The following is a 15752-nucleotide window of genomic DNA, read 5'->3' as shown; positions in this document are numbered from 1 at the left end:
GCTGTCAAGTTTTGTTTTGTTTTTAAGCTGCTCTATTATTTATTTATTTACTCTTGACTGTTTTGGGTCTTTGTTGCTGCGTGGGCTTTTTCTCTAGCTGCGGTGTGCGAACTTCTCACTATGGTGGCTTTTTTTGTTGTGGAGTGTGGGCTCTAGGTGCATGGGCTTCAGTAGTTGTGGCACATGGGCTCTAGAGCACAGGCTCAATAGTTGTGGCCCATGGGCTTAGTTGCTCTGAGGCATGTGGGATCTTCCTGGATCAGGGATCAAACCCATGTGTCTTGCTATGACTGCTGGGTTCTTAACCACTGAGCCACCAGGGACATATCAAGAACTTTTGCAGCTGACATTGTAAAGAGAAAGTTAATGACTGAAAAATATTTGTATCCCAACAACATCGAGATGAAATAAAAGACTCCTTTCTAAGGGAAACTGAAGAATAAGAAGGAAGTGTTACAGGGAGAGGCTGGAAGGAGTTTAAATCACAGAGAGGATCATCTACTGAATCAGGATTAGCAATGGTGACTTCACAATATTTTCCTAAGCTTTTATTTACTGGAGCAATGGCAGAAAAAATTAGGGGTAATGCTCTAACTGGCAGAATCTGTCATCTCCCAGAAAAATATGTATTTATGTGAGATGATGGATATTAACTGAACTTACTGTGATCATTTTACAATAAATACATGTAACAAGTCATTGTATTGTGCATTTTGTACTAATAGAATCTCTCTCTCTCTCAAAGTCGCTTAGTCATGTTGACTTTTTGTGACCCCATGAACGGTAGCCTGCTAGCCTCCTCTGTCCATGGGATTTCCCAGGCAAATTTACTAGAGTAGGTTGCCATTACCTTTTCTAGGGGATCTTCCTGACCCAGAGATCAAACCGGAGTCTCCAGCATTGCAGGCAGATTCTTTACTCTCTGAGCCACCGGGGAAGCCTACTAATAGAATGCTATATATCAGTTATATCTCAGTAAAACTGGAGAAAAAAGCTAGGAAAAGTAAAAAAAAAAATGTCTTGTGTATGCCAACTGTGTACAGCTGCTGATTCAGAAATATAGGAAGTTTTGGACTAAGAAGAAAAAGGAAAGAATGTGTATTAATGGATAGATATGTTTCTCAGGAGTAGAAAGATGTTGACTGGAGCCCCAGCTTCCTAAGAATCAAAAATGTAGAAAACATAAGTTGGAAATCTTAAAGATGTAACAAGACCTAGATAAGAGCTACCTTAGTGCTGATCCACGTGGAGAGAAATATACAGAAGATCCTTGCCCTTCTGTGTGCTAAAGCCTCCAGTTCGGAATGTTTCTGGTGAGGAAGTTTTGGAAAGTTTGAGACTTTAGGGTTGTGTGCAGAAGAGCCTCGGTGTGAGAACAGGTATGTCTAAACCTGTTACTATACAGTAAGTGTCTTTGCTTCTTGTGGTAAGGCTACGCCCTCTGCCAACTTGTGAGCTAAATAAAGAAACTATTCTGCCATCAGGCCTGTTGTTTCAAAGTTGGTGAGAAGAAGAGATAGAAAAACATTAGACTTGACTAAAAGGAAATCAGGCTGTGATGTTTTTGAATTTGGGTGAAATTCCAGAACTTTGATACTGAACTCCTTTGGGCCATTTCTATCAGATATATCAATCCTGGCTTGTATTCTAGTGTCAGAAGAGATTTGTAAGCCTTCTGTGGGCTAACAGAATTGAAAAATTGCTATGAGGTTGTTTGAACCAGTCTTTCAAGGATGAGTACTTCTTTTCATATTTCTTCTGGGGATTCCAAATGCCATGCCAGTGACCAGCAGCAGTCCTAAATTGTTTGGGGTCAGATGAAATCTGGCAGAGCAGGGATGGACTTTGGTTTTGCAAATTGATGATCGTACAACTTGAGGAAAGGCTTGCAGTTCCCTCTTAAAGAATAGCTTTCTTGGCATATGGGAACTGCAGAAGTTACAAAGATCTTAAAGCAAACTGCCTGGCAGGAGCAAACTCCTAGGAAAAACACAGTGAATTGCTGGAACTCTCCTTTCTATAAGCAAGAGTATCTACCAGATTTTATAAGCTAATTTACAGCCTTACCAATCTTCTACCTTTCTCAGCCTTGCTCCAAATTGGATATTTGGTCTTTGGTGCCTGGGTCCCTGGAAAAATAGTTTCCCACCATTCTTTTGGTTTTTATCTTCAGCAGAGACTGCAGGAGTCAGACAGAAAGAGGTCTGTCTGCAGTCAGCGTGTCAGTGAGAACTGTTTACATCTGCGTGAGAATATGGGAACGATGCTGTTCCTTTACGAGAGTGGTTGCTCAGAAACAGAATATGAGATGTGGGTGGAGGTTATGGGAGAGCCATGGGAGCAGGAAGGAAGGGTACCAGGGGTGGGTTCCTCTACTTGGAGAAAGGAGGGAAGGGCTGTTGCCGAGCTCAGCCTGTATATCAAAGGTAGTCTGCACAGGCCAAGCTTACCTCAGTTCTGTCTGTCCACCTTAGGCAATATTCCCTCTGGTCTCTTGTCTCCCCTCCCCTTCCCTTCTTTCTCCTCCCCCTCTTATTTAGCTGGTCATTCATTCTCAAGAATCTTCTCCTGTGACCTTTCACCTTTTTTCTTTTCCCCACCAGTGCCCAAGGCAAAGACAAAGTGTGTGTAGAGGCCATTTAATGAGCAGGAGAGTTGGGATGTGGAGTGGGGAGTCAATGGAATACCACCATGACGTGGAGACCACGAGGGGCTTGGTGGATACCAACTTTCCTTTCAGTTGTTTGCCATTATGCTCTTACATTTGTGTGATTGTTTATTGGGTAATTATGTTACTTTTCTTACCTTTGGAAGTACACACACTTCTCTCTTCAGAGAGAGAAAGAATTATTCATATCAAACAATAAGGTAAGGCATTCCAGGGGTGCATGTTTATGACATATCTGTTAACGCATCTCTATATACCTGGTGTCATGCGGGCAGTTCTGATCCACTATGTCTCTTTTCCTTTTGTCTGAAGTAGGTACCATTTCACACGCTTCTGGGCAAGTGCATGCTGGGAAATGCAATGCGTTGGCCAAGGATGCTTTGAAGACATAGGGAGTGAGTCTGACCTCCTCTCACAGAACTTCTGGATGCATAAGATGTAAAAATAGTTCAGACTTCCATAGGTCATAGTTTCCAAGCCTCTTCATTTTACAGAAAGAGAAACTGAGGACCAGAAGTGACTGATCCAGGACTCCTTTTTATGGTAGAACCAGGACTAGCATTTTAAATCCTGATTCCTTGTCCCACGACTCTTTTCAGTCAACAGCAATACACTTAGGGCCACTCACTCCCCCCTTCTAAACCCTGGAGCTGTGGGGGGACAGATGTGCCAGTTGTTTCCTTCAGTTCTCAGAGCCATCAGCTTCTTCATGGGGGATTTATCCGCAATTTCTTCTCCCTGTCTCCTGAGATTCCTGGGTCACAGCCCTGGCTAATCCCAAAGAGTCCCCTCCCAGGAGCATCCAGTGCATGTCAGCAGTTCCCATCTTCTCTGGAACAGAAGTGGCAGGACCTCAAGGACTTTCGCTTCTGAAGACTCAGCTCGATCTCCACCTGACTCAGCAGAGGTTTCTGGAATCTCCCCTCCGTGTGCCGACCAAGTCTCAGATGGGTACTAACCAGAAGCGGTCGGTTGCCTCTCTGTTCCTGTAGTGAGAAGTCCAGAAAAAGCTGACGACGAGCACTGAGAAAGAAAACATGCAATGCATAAACACAGCATTCTCTGCTCTATAAATAACCCTAATTAAAAGGAAAACACCCGCACAGACTCATCTTTTTTTTATTTTCTCTGCTGGACACCATGGGAGGTCCTTGCAGCAGAATCTCTGGTGCTTGCCAACAATAACTAGGCTCCAAGAAAGAGAAGCTTCTATACTTCCATTTTTCTGGCCAACTCGACTCTGAATCCTTTCTGAGGCTCAACACTGATCCATCTTTCTTTCCCCTATTGTCTTTTTAGGTGACTTTCAGAGCCCCCATGTCTGACTCTGTATTCTCTCCTAAAGTTCCAAGTTGATTTATGAGAGCAGTTCAGCAGGGCTTAATTCATTACCCGGTTAAAATAGTGCCAGGAGGGCTTCCCTAGGAGGGAGGAGTTGTGGTTATTCTAGGCTCATTTTTAAAAGGGACCAGATAACATTAGACATTGCACAGAGGTCTCTTTCTCTTAGAGGGTAGCGGGCGTGGGAGAGGTGCCTTAGCTATCTGAGCCACCCACTTTATTCTGGTAGCTTATAATCTAGTAAGAGGCATAAGAAATAAATGTCTGATCCCTTTATTTCCTTATACAGGAAGATCTTAAAAAAATCACACTTATATAATTCAAATACTTTAACTTGATGTCCAAAGTGGTCCTTTCCTTGGTTCCATCATCTTCTTACTCCCCTTCCTCATCTACACATGTTTCAATCACATAGATAATTTTAGATGCCCTGAAAAGTCCCTGAGTTCCTGATTCTAGTCACTTTCCATATGGAGTATATCACACCCTATGTGGACATCCAGCTTATCCTTCAGGATTCATTTCATCAACTTAAAAAAAAATTATTGGAGTTTTGTTGCTTTACAATGTTGTGTTGGTTTATGTTGTATAGCAAAGTGAATCAGCAATACATACACATATATCCTCTCTTTTTTGGATTTCCTTCTCATTTAGGTCACCACGGAGCTTTGAGAAGAGTTCCCTGTGCTATACAGTCAAGATCCATTTCAGATGCTTATTCTTTCTGATCCATTTTACCCACAAGTCATTTCAAAACTACTTCCACACACTCTTTGTCCCTTATTGATATGACAGGGCCTTTTATATTGGTTTGGCTGGCTGTATGAAGGGAATTGTACATCTGTTTCCTTCCCCAGCCTGCATGTTCCTCATAGCTAACTGATTTCTAACTCAGCAGCTGGCGGTGCCGAGATTAAGAAGTGCAAATTACATGCTCAATGCAAGTTTGTGGAATGGATTAATAAATCTACCTTGGTAGGCTGAAATGACCTTAGGCTGGGATGATACCATTGCATCCTTGTCACATGTAGCACAAGGTTTTGTTTGTTTATCCAGTAAATACTGGTTTCATTTTGTTTGTTGATTGAAAGAACAACTAGGAATTACAAAGGAGCCAAGTGCCCAAGTATAGAGTGTTTTTTAGGGTACTTGCTTAGGAAGCCGAGTTAGGCAGTAGAAACACTATGCTCCCTTGATAACGTGTTTCTGAGCCAACATCTAGTGGGGAGTGGGGAAGGTAGGAGGAGAGTATAAAGATGGAGAAGATCAGAGAGAATCAACAAAAAGAAATCAGCCCTTTGCATCCCCCAAAAAAGAGTTTGGAGAGATCAATGCCACACTCACAGCTCGCATGTCAGTTCTTCAGTGGATGGGAAAGTCAGTGAGAAGATACTGGTTTGGGGGTCAGAAGTTGTTTGTTTACTTTGAACATGCATTTTCTCATCTATAGAAGAATAATTTGTTTCAGGCCCACTGGATGGATCAAATGAAAGAATATACAAATATAAATCTGAACTGCTTCTCTTTTGACATTTGAAGCAGCTTCTGGCATTTCTCTCCTGAGAATTCTCCTCCACTGGATCTATTTTTCTTGTTTGTCCCTTTTCTCTGATTAAATTCACTAAAGATCTTTCAAAAACAGTGAGACATAGGAAAAGTGCACAAGGAGCCCTTGAAGTCATGGATTAGGAGATAACCAGCTATGGAAGAATCCTCCTCAGGATGAAGGGTGAAGCCACATCTGAGATCAGAGATATCTCGTTGCTGGCTCTGGAGAGTGGGGTTCATACATAAATTGTTTTCAGATTATTTTATCTCCATCACCATCAGGGTTATTTGTGATTCTGAGCACATTCTATGAACAGAGCCACCCTAAGCTCAGAGACCATCAATCCACCATTTGAATGAGCCAAAGCATCTATAAAGTGACAGTCAGTAGTATTTCTAAGGAACCAAATTCAGGGGCTAATAGAATACAGACTGGGGACAGTTGAACAAATTTATCTCCTGGATCAAGTGGCACAAACCCTGTGTCTTTGGATCAAGGGTCAAATAGCAGAGATTGAGACAGAAGAATCTCACATGGGTCATTTGCCTTCTCACTCCTCACTGCTGTCATCACGAACCACACCTTCCTGAAACATCTTGCATTCAACTGGGTTGTTAAAACTACCCATTTGGCTCCCCTAAAGTAGGAAAACTCTTAGGTCAGCCGCAATACCTCTGGGATGAACAGATCTTTCCAAGAACTAGCTAGATTTTAGAGTCTGAAAAGAGTTCCCTGTGACTTTCTTATCCTCCCATGAGGAATCTCCCCATCACAGGGAAACACTACTCTGCAATCAGTATTGGAAAAGATGACTTAAAGCATTGTTATTTTTATTTCTTTTTTCTTCTTTTTTGGCCATACCACGCAGCATGTGGGATCTTAGTCCCCCAACCAGGGACTGAAACTGCGCCCCCTGCATTAGAAGCATAGAGTCTTAACCACTGGATGGCCAGGGAAGTCCCAACATTGCTGTTTTAGATATTCATAAATTTTTTACCAAATAAGTTGGAGGGATTTTCAAGGAAAAAGATATTTCAGTTTTCTCTGAGTAAAATTTTGGGTCTGTGATTGGAAATCTTTGTAAGGACTGTATTTAAACCATTTTATTTTTATCTGACTTTATGCTACACGGAGTCTGTAAGATTAGGAAATTTTATCTAGTAACTTCTGTACAGAAGCTAAAGCAAAATTATTCAAAGAACAAATTAGTCTATGTAGTATCAACCCTTTTGGGTCTCAATTGCTAAACAAGTTTAGCAAACTAGGGCTCTTTTGTGAGAAAAGACCTTGAATTCCAGTTTAAATTGAATGAAAAGGAGGTAAAAATCACATCAAAACTCTCTCTAAATGCTTAAGAAGTGTAATATTGGGACTTCCCTGGCAGTCCAGAGGTCAAGACTCCACAATGCCAATACAGGGGGCATGGGTTCGATTCTTTGTCCAGGAACTAGGATCCCACAGGCTGCAAGGCCAAAAACAAATAAAAATAAGAGGTGTATTGTTGTTTTCTACTTTTGTTATAACATAGATTGCTTCTCAAATATTTGACCATCAGGCATCTCAGTAAATCAAACAGGAAATTTCCAGCAAACTAATAATTCCAATTTTATTGTTACATGGTTTGGTTATTTCCTTCGGAGTTAAATAGTGAATACAGGAAGAACGCACAGAGAAAGAAGCAACACAGACAAAATAAGAAAACAAATGAATCCTTTTATATAGGTGGAAAGATAAAAGAAAATGAATTTCCTTATGAAACAAGAGGGGAGAGCATGGGAGAAAGGATTCTTTACACTATGGAATTGTGTCCTCATTGGGCTAGAATCTGAGATACCCTCTTCCTCACCACTGATTAATGGAGGTTTCTTTCCAGTCCATGAAAGGTCCCTCCTCGATGCCTGGGACCCCTGGAGGTGGGGAGAGGTAAGAGCCTTACCGTTGCCTGGGCAGGACACAGTCAGGATGTGTGGTCCAGCCCATCAGACCGCCATGCAGAACCTTTCTGCCAGCTCACTGTCTGGGTGTGAACCACATAACTTAGAGCTCATCCTCTGAGTCAGACCATCAGATAAAATGTAGTGAGCTTCTATTGTGAATGACGGGAAAAGATGCAGAAACAAGGAAAGTGCTATTTATTGCCAAGTGCAGTCCTTATTTGACATCTGAAATGGAGATTGCCACGATTTATCACGTCGGGATCAGGATTTTCATAAAAGGATCCCAGAGAATGTCCCTGATAATCAGACCCTGTGGGAGAAGTTAATCTTTTTCTTTTTTTTCTTTCTTTCTCCCCCATCCCTCTTTTCTTCCTTCCCTTCTTCCCTCCTTCCTTCCTTCTCTCTCTCCCTCGCCTCTCTTTCTTTATTTCTCTCACTCTTTCTCTTTTTGATCATTAATTTTTACAAGAGAATTTAAGAATAATGTGTTAGGGCAGATATATCTTCTTCCTTCTCAAGGAACATTACTGGGCAGCCAGCAGTGAGAAGGCAGGTGATTATAGCAACCAGGTGGATGAGCTTTGGAGTCAAACAATCTGTATTTAAGTCCCATTTCTCCCTTAAAATTTGCCTAAACCTGGGCAAGCTATCAGTTTCAATGTCTCAGTTTTCTCATCTATAAATCAGGGTATTGGTAAAATCAGTCCCCACCTCAAAAGGTTGTTGTGAACATTAAATGAAATGATATTTGCTGGGCTCAAAGTGTGTTAACTTGCATTATCATAAAAGCTATGCCAAGTTACATCCACTCTTGCTCCATCATTTCCAGACACTTCAGCTGAGGTTTAGACTTGACATTTATAACTAGGATCTGCAACTTCTCACTCAGAAGAGGAGAATTCTGGCTCCAGGACATCATTGCGGTTCTCAGGCTTCCTGAAAATCTAGTGTAGACATCTTTTGAGGGGCCCCAATCTTGTTTTTTAGGCACATCTTATTGTGTGGGTTGCTCTCTGCTGGTTAGTAATGAAAACAGGACCTATTTCCAATGCAGATAAGTACCCTGGCATAATAACAGGGTTTAAAAAATTAGCTGAGTTTCATATGAGTCAGAAGTAAGATATGGTATCAAAAATGGCAATGTAAACTCATCATAATGATGGACATCTGGGAACTAGAACAAAGAAGTGCTGTGCTTGCTACATCCCATGCTGGTCAGAACTCCAAGCGAGTATCTTAATTATTTCTGAGCACCACACTTTAAAAGGACCATTGACAAACCAGAACCAGTTCAGAAATTTGGAACCAGGTAGCAAAGAGTCTTGGAACTCCATAAATATGGATAGTTGAGGGAAGTAGACAAAACCAGATGGAGGGTTTCTCTGGTGACTCAGTGGTAAAGAATCTGCCTCCCAATACAAGAGACATGGGTTTGATACCTGGCCTGGGACGATCCCCCATGCCGAGGAGCAAGTAAGCTGGTGCGCCACAACTATGGAGCCTGTGATTTAGAGTCAGGGAACTGCAACTACTGAAGGCCACGTGCCCTAGAGCCCTGCGCTCTGCAACAAGAGAAGCCACCACGATGAGAAGCCTGCCCACCGCAACTAGAGAGTAGGCCCTGCTCTCTGCAACTGGAGAAAGGCCCCGGCAGCAGTGGAGACCCAGCACAGTCAAAAACAAATACATAAAATTATACATAAAACACCAACCAAATGGAGACACTATCATTGTCTTTAAATATTTACAAGAGAAATAATTAAACATTTTTTATCCAAAAAAGAGGATCTCGAGGGTTATAAGTAGCCCAGTGGGAAAGAGGTTTAACCAATTTATGACTTAATGTAAGGAAAGCCAAGTCCATTGGGGTAGAGACTTTATTTTGGTTTGTTTGCTTGTTTGCAGCTTTTCTCTAGTGTCTAAAATAGAACTTGAACACGTAGTTGTCTCAATAAACATGTGTTGAGTGAATATGAATAATGGTTTTTAAAACAGTAAGAGTGCCTCAGAATGGGACTGGGCTTCTTTGTTCCTGGAATTATCCAGATACGATCTTTGGTGAGACATGATAGAAGACATTCAGGCATGAAATGCAGACTGGGCTAGGTGACCTTCATGGTCTGTATCAACCCTGAGATAGGGTTATTCTATAAGCCATCGAAAGGGCCAGTGCCCAGAGAATAAACATGAACTTCAGTGCCTTTCCAAAGGAGCCTCTCAGCAATTCATTTATCCCCCAATGTCCCCCCCTTCCAACTCCTGAGTTTTGGTTGTAATGAACTCATGGCTGGTGGAGGGACTCATTCATTAATGGCACAATGGTTACGACTCCTCTAATCTGACAAGGACACAGCTTTCAACTCTGACTTCCATCATCTTTCCCTTAAGAGTGTCGCTGAATGGAGTCTGGCAGTCATCAAAAACAGGCAAGTGTGCCCTGTTCTCTGAGAATCCAGGATCCGTGGGTTGCTCCTTCCTGGGCCCATCACCTCTCACCCCTATGGCCAGCGAAAGGCCTGCAGTCCTCCGTCTAGCTGCTCGGCCCCATACTGCCCACACACCCCACCTCTGCACATTTTTATTTTTTTATCAGAGCTGGAACTAAATTCCCCAAGCCCCTAACTGGTGTGTAGACTCCGAGTATAAACACAATCCCTGGCATTAATCAAGGGTAATAGAAACCAGAGATGAACTGTCACGTAGTTGGCTATCCTGTTGCTGAGTCAATGCAACCTTTTAAAAACACACTAAGAAATACACACGCCGGCTGGGAACAGAGCATGAAAGAAATTCCAAAGCATATTTTTCTTCCCCCATCCCCACCCCTTTGCTTTTCTTTTTTTAATTGCACAGGAATTCAGTAACCAGAAAAACATAAGAATTAAAAATAGAATCAGGACTTCTAAGGATCTGCACTAGAGGAGTATGTCGAGAAAAAGCTTTTTATTATTTATATGTCATTCTTGTAGCAAGAGGTTTAACTATTTCAACATGGAAAATATACATCTCCATCCTCAGTGAGTTGCTCCTCTTGGCAACACTGTTGTCGACCACATGTTGTAGAGGAGTCTTGAAGTTAGAAGAAAGATCTGAGTTTAAATTTTATACATCCTTTATTATTTCTGTAACTTTAGGTGAATTATTTACCTTCTTGCTAAGTTTTATCGAGCTCATCTGCAAAAATAGAATTGGAATATTCACCACACAGAATTTTAATGAGGATTTAAAGACATAACCATCTGCCTCGTCCAAACTCTGAAACAGAGCAGGCACTTGACAAATGTGGGTTGATTCTATATCTTATTTGGAAAACACGTCAGAAGCATGAAGCCTGCCTGACACAACCCAAGAACACAATAACTGTTCTTCACTCAAACCTCATGCATAAACATATCTGACAAAAAAAATTTAAGGGTTTTCTAGGGTATTTCACATAGACAAAATCATATTCACAATGATATGAAATCACTTTAGCCATTCTAACACTTCTTACTGTTAGGATCAACAGATGCCCAGCAAAGACTGGAAAAAATACAGCATCTGGTCCAGTTGGTTCACCATTGGTCATTTCTAAACCTATATGCAGGTTAGGAAGCAACAGTTAGAACTGGACATAGAACGACAGACTGGTTCCAAATAGGAAAAGGAGTGCGTCAAGGCTGTATATTGTCACTCTGTGAAAAAATTGTCTTAAAGCTCAACATTCAGAAAACTAAGATCATGGCATCTGGTCCCATCACTTCATGGGAAATAGATGGGGAAACAGTGGAAACAGTGTCAGACTTTATTTTTGGGGGCTCCAAAATCACTGCAGATAGTGACTGCAGCCATGAAATTAAAAGATGCTTACTCCTTGGAAGGAAAGTTATGACCAACCTGGGTAGCATATTTAAAAGCAAAGACATTACTTTGCCAACAAAAGTCCGTCGAGTCAAGGCTATGGTTTTCCCAGTAGTCATGTATGGATGTGAGAGTGGGATGGTGAAGAAAGCTGAGCGCTGAAAAATTGATGCTTTTGAACTGTGTTGTTGGAGAAGACTCTTGAGAATCCCTTGGACTGCAAGGAGATCTAACCAGTCCATCCTAAATGAGATCAGTCCTGGGGGTTCATTGGAAGGACTGATGCTGAAGCTGAAACTCCAATACTCTGGCCACCTCATGTGAAGAGTTGACTCATTGGAAAAGACCCTGATGCTGGGAAGGATTGGGGGCAGGAGAAGAAGGGGACGACAGAGGATGAGATGGCTGGATGGCATCACCGACTCAATGGACATGGGTTTGGGTAGACTCCGGGAGTTGGTGATGGACAGGGAGGCCTGGCGTGCTGCGATTCATGGGGTCACAAAGAGTTGGACACGACTGAGCGACTGAACTGAACTGAACTGAAAGAGAAGGTGCTTAGAAGATACATATATATATATATATATACACACACACACACACATATATATATTTATGATTAAATGACATTCACTCTGTATGGATTTGGACGTCCCTCAACTACAATCTGTTAAGCTATATTGCTAATTAGTACTTAAGCATTTTGTTCAATTTCTACCCAGCTCCTAAGTCTCATTATTTGCTAGACTATTATTTGCTACCTGGTGTAGCAGGATTGAAGCAATTATTCCCATTTCACAGATAATGTGAGTAAAGGAGAGATAATTTCCAGAAGCCACCCCATGTCTACTGTGGAGTTAATCTGAGGACGCAGACAGGTTTTGAGTTCTTTTAGAATAGAATGACTGGTAAAATGAAGCTAACTGTACCTCATAACCTCTGTTAAGCCCTGACCACAGGGCCATATGTGAAAGTGGCTCTCTAAATGTTGACTGTAAATGAGTAAACATACTCTATATGGCTAGGACGACTATTTTAAAATTCACTGTTCAAAGCAGAACACTTTTTAAAAATTGAGATACAGTTTATGTACAACAGTACATAAGTTACAGGTGTTTAACATAGTGATTCACAACTTTCCATGGCTATACTCCATTTATATTTATTAAAATATTGACTATATTCTCTGTATTGTATAATATATTATTGTAGTTTATTTATTTTATACATAATAGTTTGTACTTAATCCCCTATCTCTGTTGACCCCCTCCCTTCCTCTCCCCTCTGGTTTTAGTTTGTTATCTACCTCTGTGAGTCTGCTTTTTTGTTGTTACCTTCATTTGTTTTATTTTTTAGATTCCACATATAAGTGGTATCATTTGTCTTCCTCTGACTTATTTCACTTAGCACAACACCCTCCAAGCCCATTAATGTTACCACAAGTGGCAACATTTCACTTTTTTATGGCTAAGAAGTATGTCATTGTATGTGTGTGTGTGTGTGTGCATATACATATATGTATAGCACATCTATTTTATCTGTTCATCTGGTCTCCATTGTGGATAACTTGCCATAACTCCATAGTGGCAAGTTAACAGTACAAGTGAATACAATTTCAAATGTTCTTCATAATTTAAAGGTACATAAAAGATGAATATTGTTCCAAGAGATAAATAGCATCTACTCTAAAAATGTCCACTCTTTATGAGAAATCAATCTTATTTCCAGAACTGATATTCATCGGACATGCACTTGACAATGTGGAAGTTTTGATTGGTTGGGTTTCAATTCTAATTGCATGGAATCTGTGCTGATTGACTGGTGGCTATTGGACTATTACTGCTGAGTTTTTTCAAAGTGAGAGGTTTCTCCTCTTCTTGCATATATTGTTGAAGAAACATCTGACTAGAGGCAGTGTTGTTGAGATCTGATGCTGCATCATGAAGGCTGACCAAAAGGGGAAGCAAAGTGATAAACAGTAGTGGTCATTTGGCTCCTTTGGAGGGTGGGGGTAGGGATCAATATCATTGTCATGTTTCTCTATGAGCCTTGCTTTATTTGCTGAGCTGAACTTAAATATTCTGTAGCTACCTTTTTGTTATTTTTTGATTCATAACTCCCTTAGTTTATTTTTTTAAGTTTACAGTTCAGTATTTTTTCAATATATTCACCGAGTTGTGCAACCATCATCCCAATCAATTTTAAAGCATTTTTTTTTTTTTATGATTTCTCCACTGCAGAAACCTTGTATACATTGGCAATCACTTCCCATATACTCTCTCTCCTCAGGTTAGGCGGTTAGTAACTTAACTCTCTGTCATCACAAATTTGCCTATACTGAACTTTCATGTATACGGAATCTTATGTGGTCTTCTGGGACTAGTTTCTTTCACTTAGCATAATGTTTTCAAGTTTCATCAGTACTTCTTTTCTCTTCATATCTGCATAATGTTCCATTCTATGGATATATCACATTATATGCATCCATTCTTCAGTTGATGGAACATTTAGGTACTTTCTGGTCATTGTGAATCATGTTTCTATGAATATTCTTGTACAAGTTTTTGTGTGGACACATGTTTTTGTTTCTCTAGTTATATGCCTAGGACTAGAATTTCTGGGTAGTTTGTTAACTTCTAAGGACCTTTCAGAGTTTAGCTACACAATTTTACACTCCTGCCAGCAATGGACAAAGGATCCGTCTTCTCTACCTTCTCACCAGCACTTGACAGTATCTGTATTTTTGACTCTAGCCACGCTAGTAGTTGTGGAGCGGTATCTCATCGTGGTTTTGATTTGCATTTCTCTGATGGTCCCTGTAAAGAATATTATATAGTAAAGATAAACTGAGATACATTAAAATCTTTGAGGCTTATTTGAGAAAACATCCATTTGAATTGGGTAGTGCCGAACCAGGGGTAGTTAGCAGCACTCCACCAATAGGAAAGCCTTTACAGGGCAGATTGGAAGCAAAGCGAGGAGTCATCTGATTGGCTGCAGCTTAAATGGTTGCCTAATTTGGCTGTTTGTTATTGGTCATTCTTTAAATTTCATTTTTTTCAGATAGAAGTGCATTTATAGGAATTGGCTCAGGCTTAGGCTTTGGTTTGCAACCAAGGCATTGGAGTCTCCTCAGTCTAATTCCTAATGATACCCCTACAATCACTTGTCCTCACTGAAGTTAAGAATTATGGAAATTACGAGTATACCAAGAGCTTCCCAGGTGGCTCAGTGGTAAAGAATCTGCCTGCCATTGCAGGACTTGCAGGACATGGGATTCGATCTCTGGTTGGTAAGATCCCCTGGAGGGAGAAATGGCAACCCACTCTAGTATTCTTGCCTGGAAAATCCCAAGGACAGAGCAGCATTGTGGGCTACAGTTAACGGGGTCACAGAGAGTCAGACACAACTGAGCAACTGAGCATGCACGCACACACAAGTTTATCAAACAGTCCTAAGTGTGGGTTGGGTGAATAAGTGATAGTGAGAGATTTGTTTAGAGTTTAGCTTTAATCTGCAGAAGGAAATTTAATTAGCTGAATCCTTGACTGTACAAGAGGCTGGCAGTCTCTGTAGAGAAGGACTGGAGTGTAAGATATGCCCTTTAGACTGGAGCCTTTGCCTGCCAGCTGGCTGATGTCCATCAGTGATGAGCACATTAGCAGAAGGTGCCCAGTCCGGCACCTATGCACTTGCTCTGAAGGTTTGTTTGTCTAGCGGCTCTTCCCCAACACGAGAAGGAGAATCACATCTGCCTTGGACATGCATCCATCTTTCAGTTCCCAAAATGACATTTGCTTGCTCTGACCTTGGCAGTCTGTCTCTCTCAGCCTCTTAAAATATCACATGGGTTGTGTTAAAGCCCAGTGTGAGAAGAAAGAGTAAGCAAGAGAAAAAGCTGTCATTTTGCAAGACCCAAGACCCATCCTTTTAAAGTAACTAACACATCTGTGAAGACAAATGAGAGAACGATGGGTTCAGAGAGCGTGTTCTCATGGGCCCAATTACCTTAGGTAGTTCTCAGTTTTCGTGTGTGGAATTACATTTGAAGATCCTTTTTTCTGCGTGGAAATACCTCTGAAGATTTTTTTGAAGCATGCATGTCTCTTGATCTGATTCAGGGTGGAGCCTAAACAAAACTAAAAAAATAAATTCCATCATTACCTATGTTGTTGGAACTAAGCAGAAATATGAATAAACAAGGGTTGGCTCACAGGTAAAGAATCAGTCTGCAATGCAGGAGATGTGGGTTTGATCCCTGGGTTAGGAAGATCCCCTAAAGAAGGAAATAGCAACCCACTCCAGTATTCTTGCCTGAAGAATCCCCATGGACAGAGAAGTCTGGTGGGCTACACTCCATGGGGTCGCAGAGAGTCTGACATGGTTGAGTGACTGAGCCCAAGATCATTGTGTTATG

The sequence above is a fragment of the Muntiacus reevesi genome, chromosome 5 (assembly GCF_963930625.1).
Source record: "Muntiacus reevesi chromosome 5, mMunRee1.1, whole genome shotgun sequence".
In the NCBI taxonomy this organism is placed as follows: Eukaryota; Metazoa; Chordata; class Mammalia; order Artiodactyla; family Cervidae; genus Muntiacus; species Muntiacus reevesi.
Note: the sequence above shows the minus strand (reverse complement) of the source record.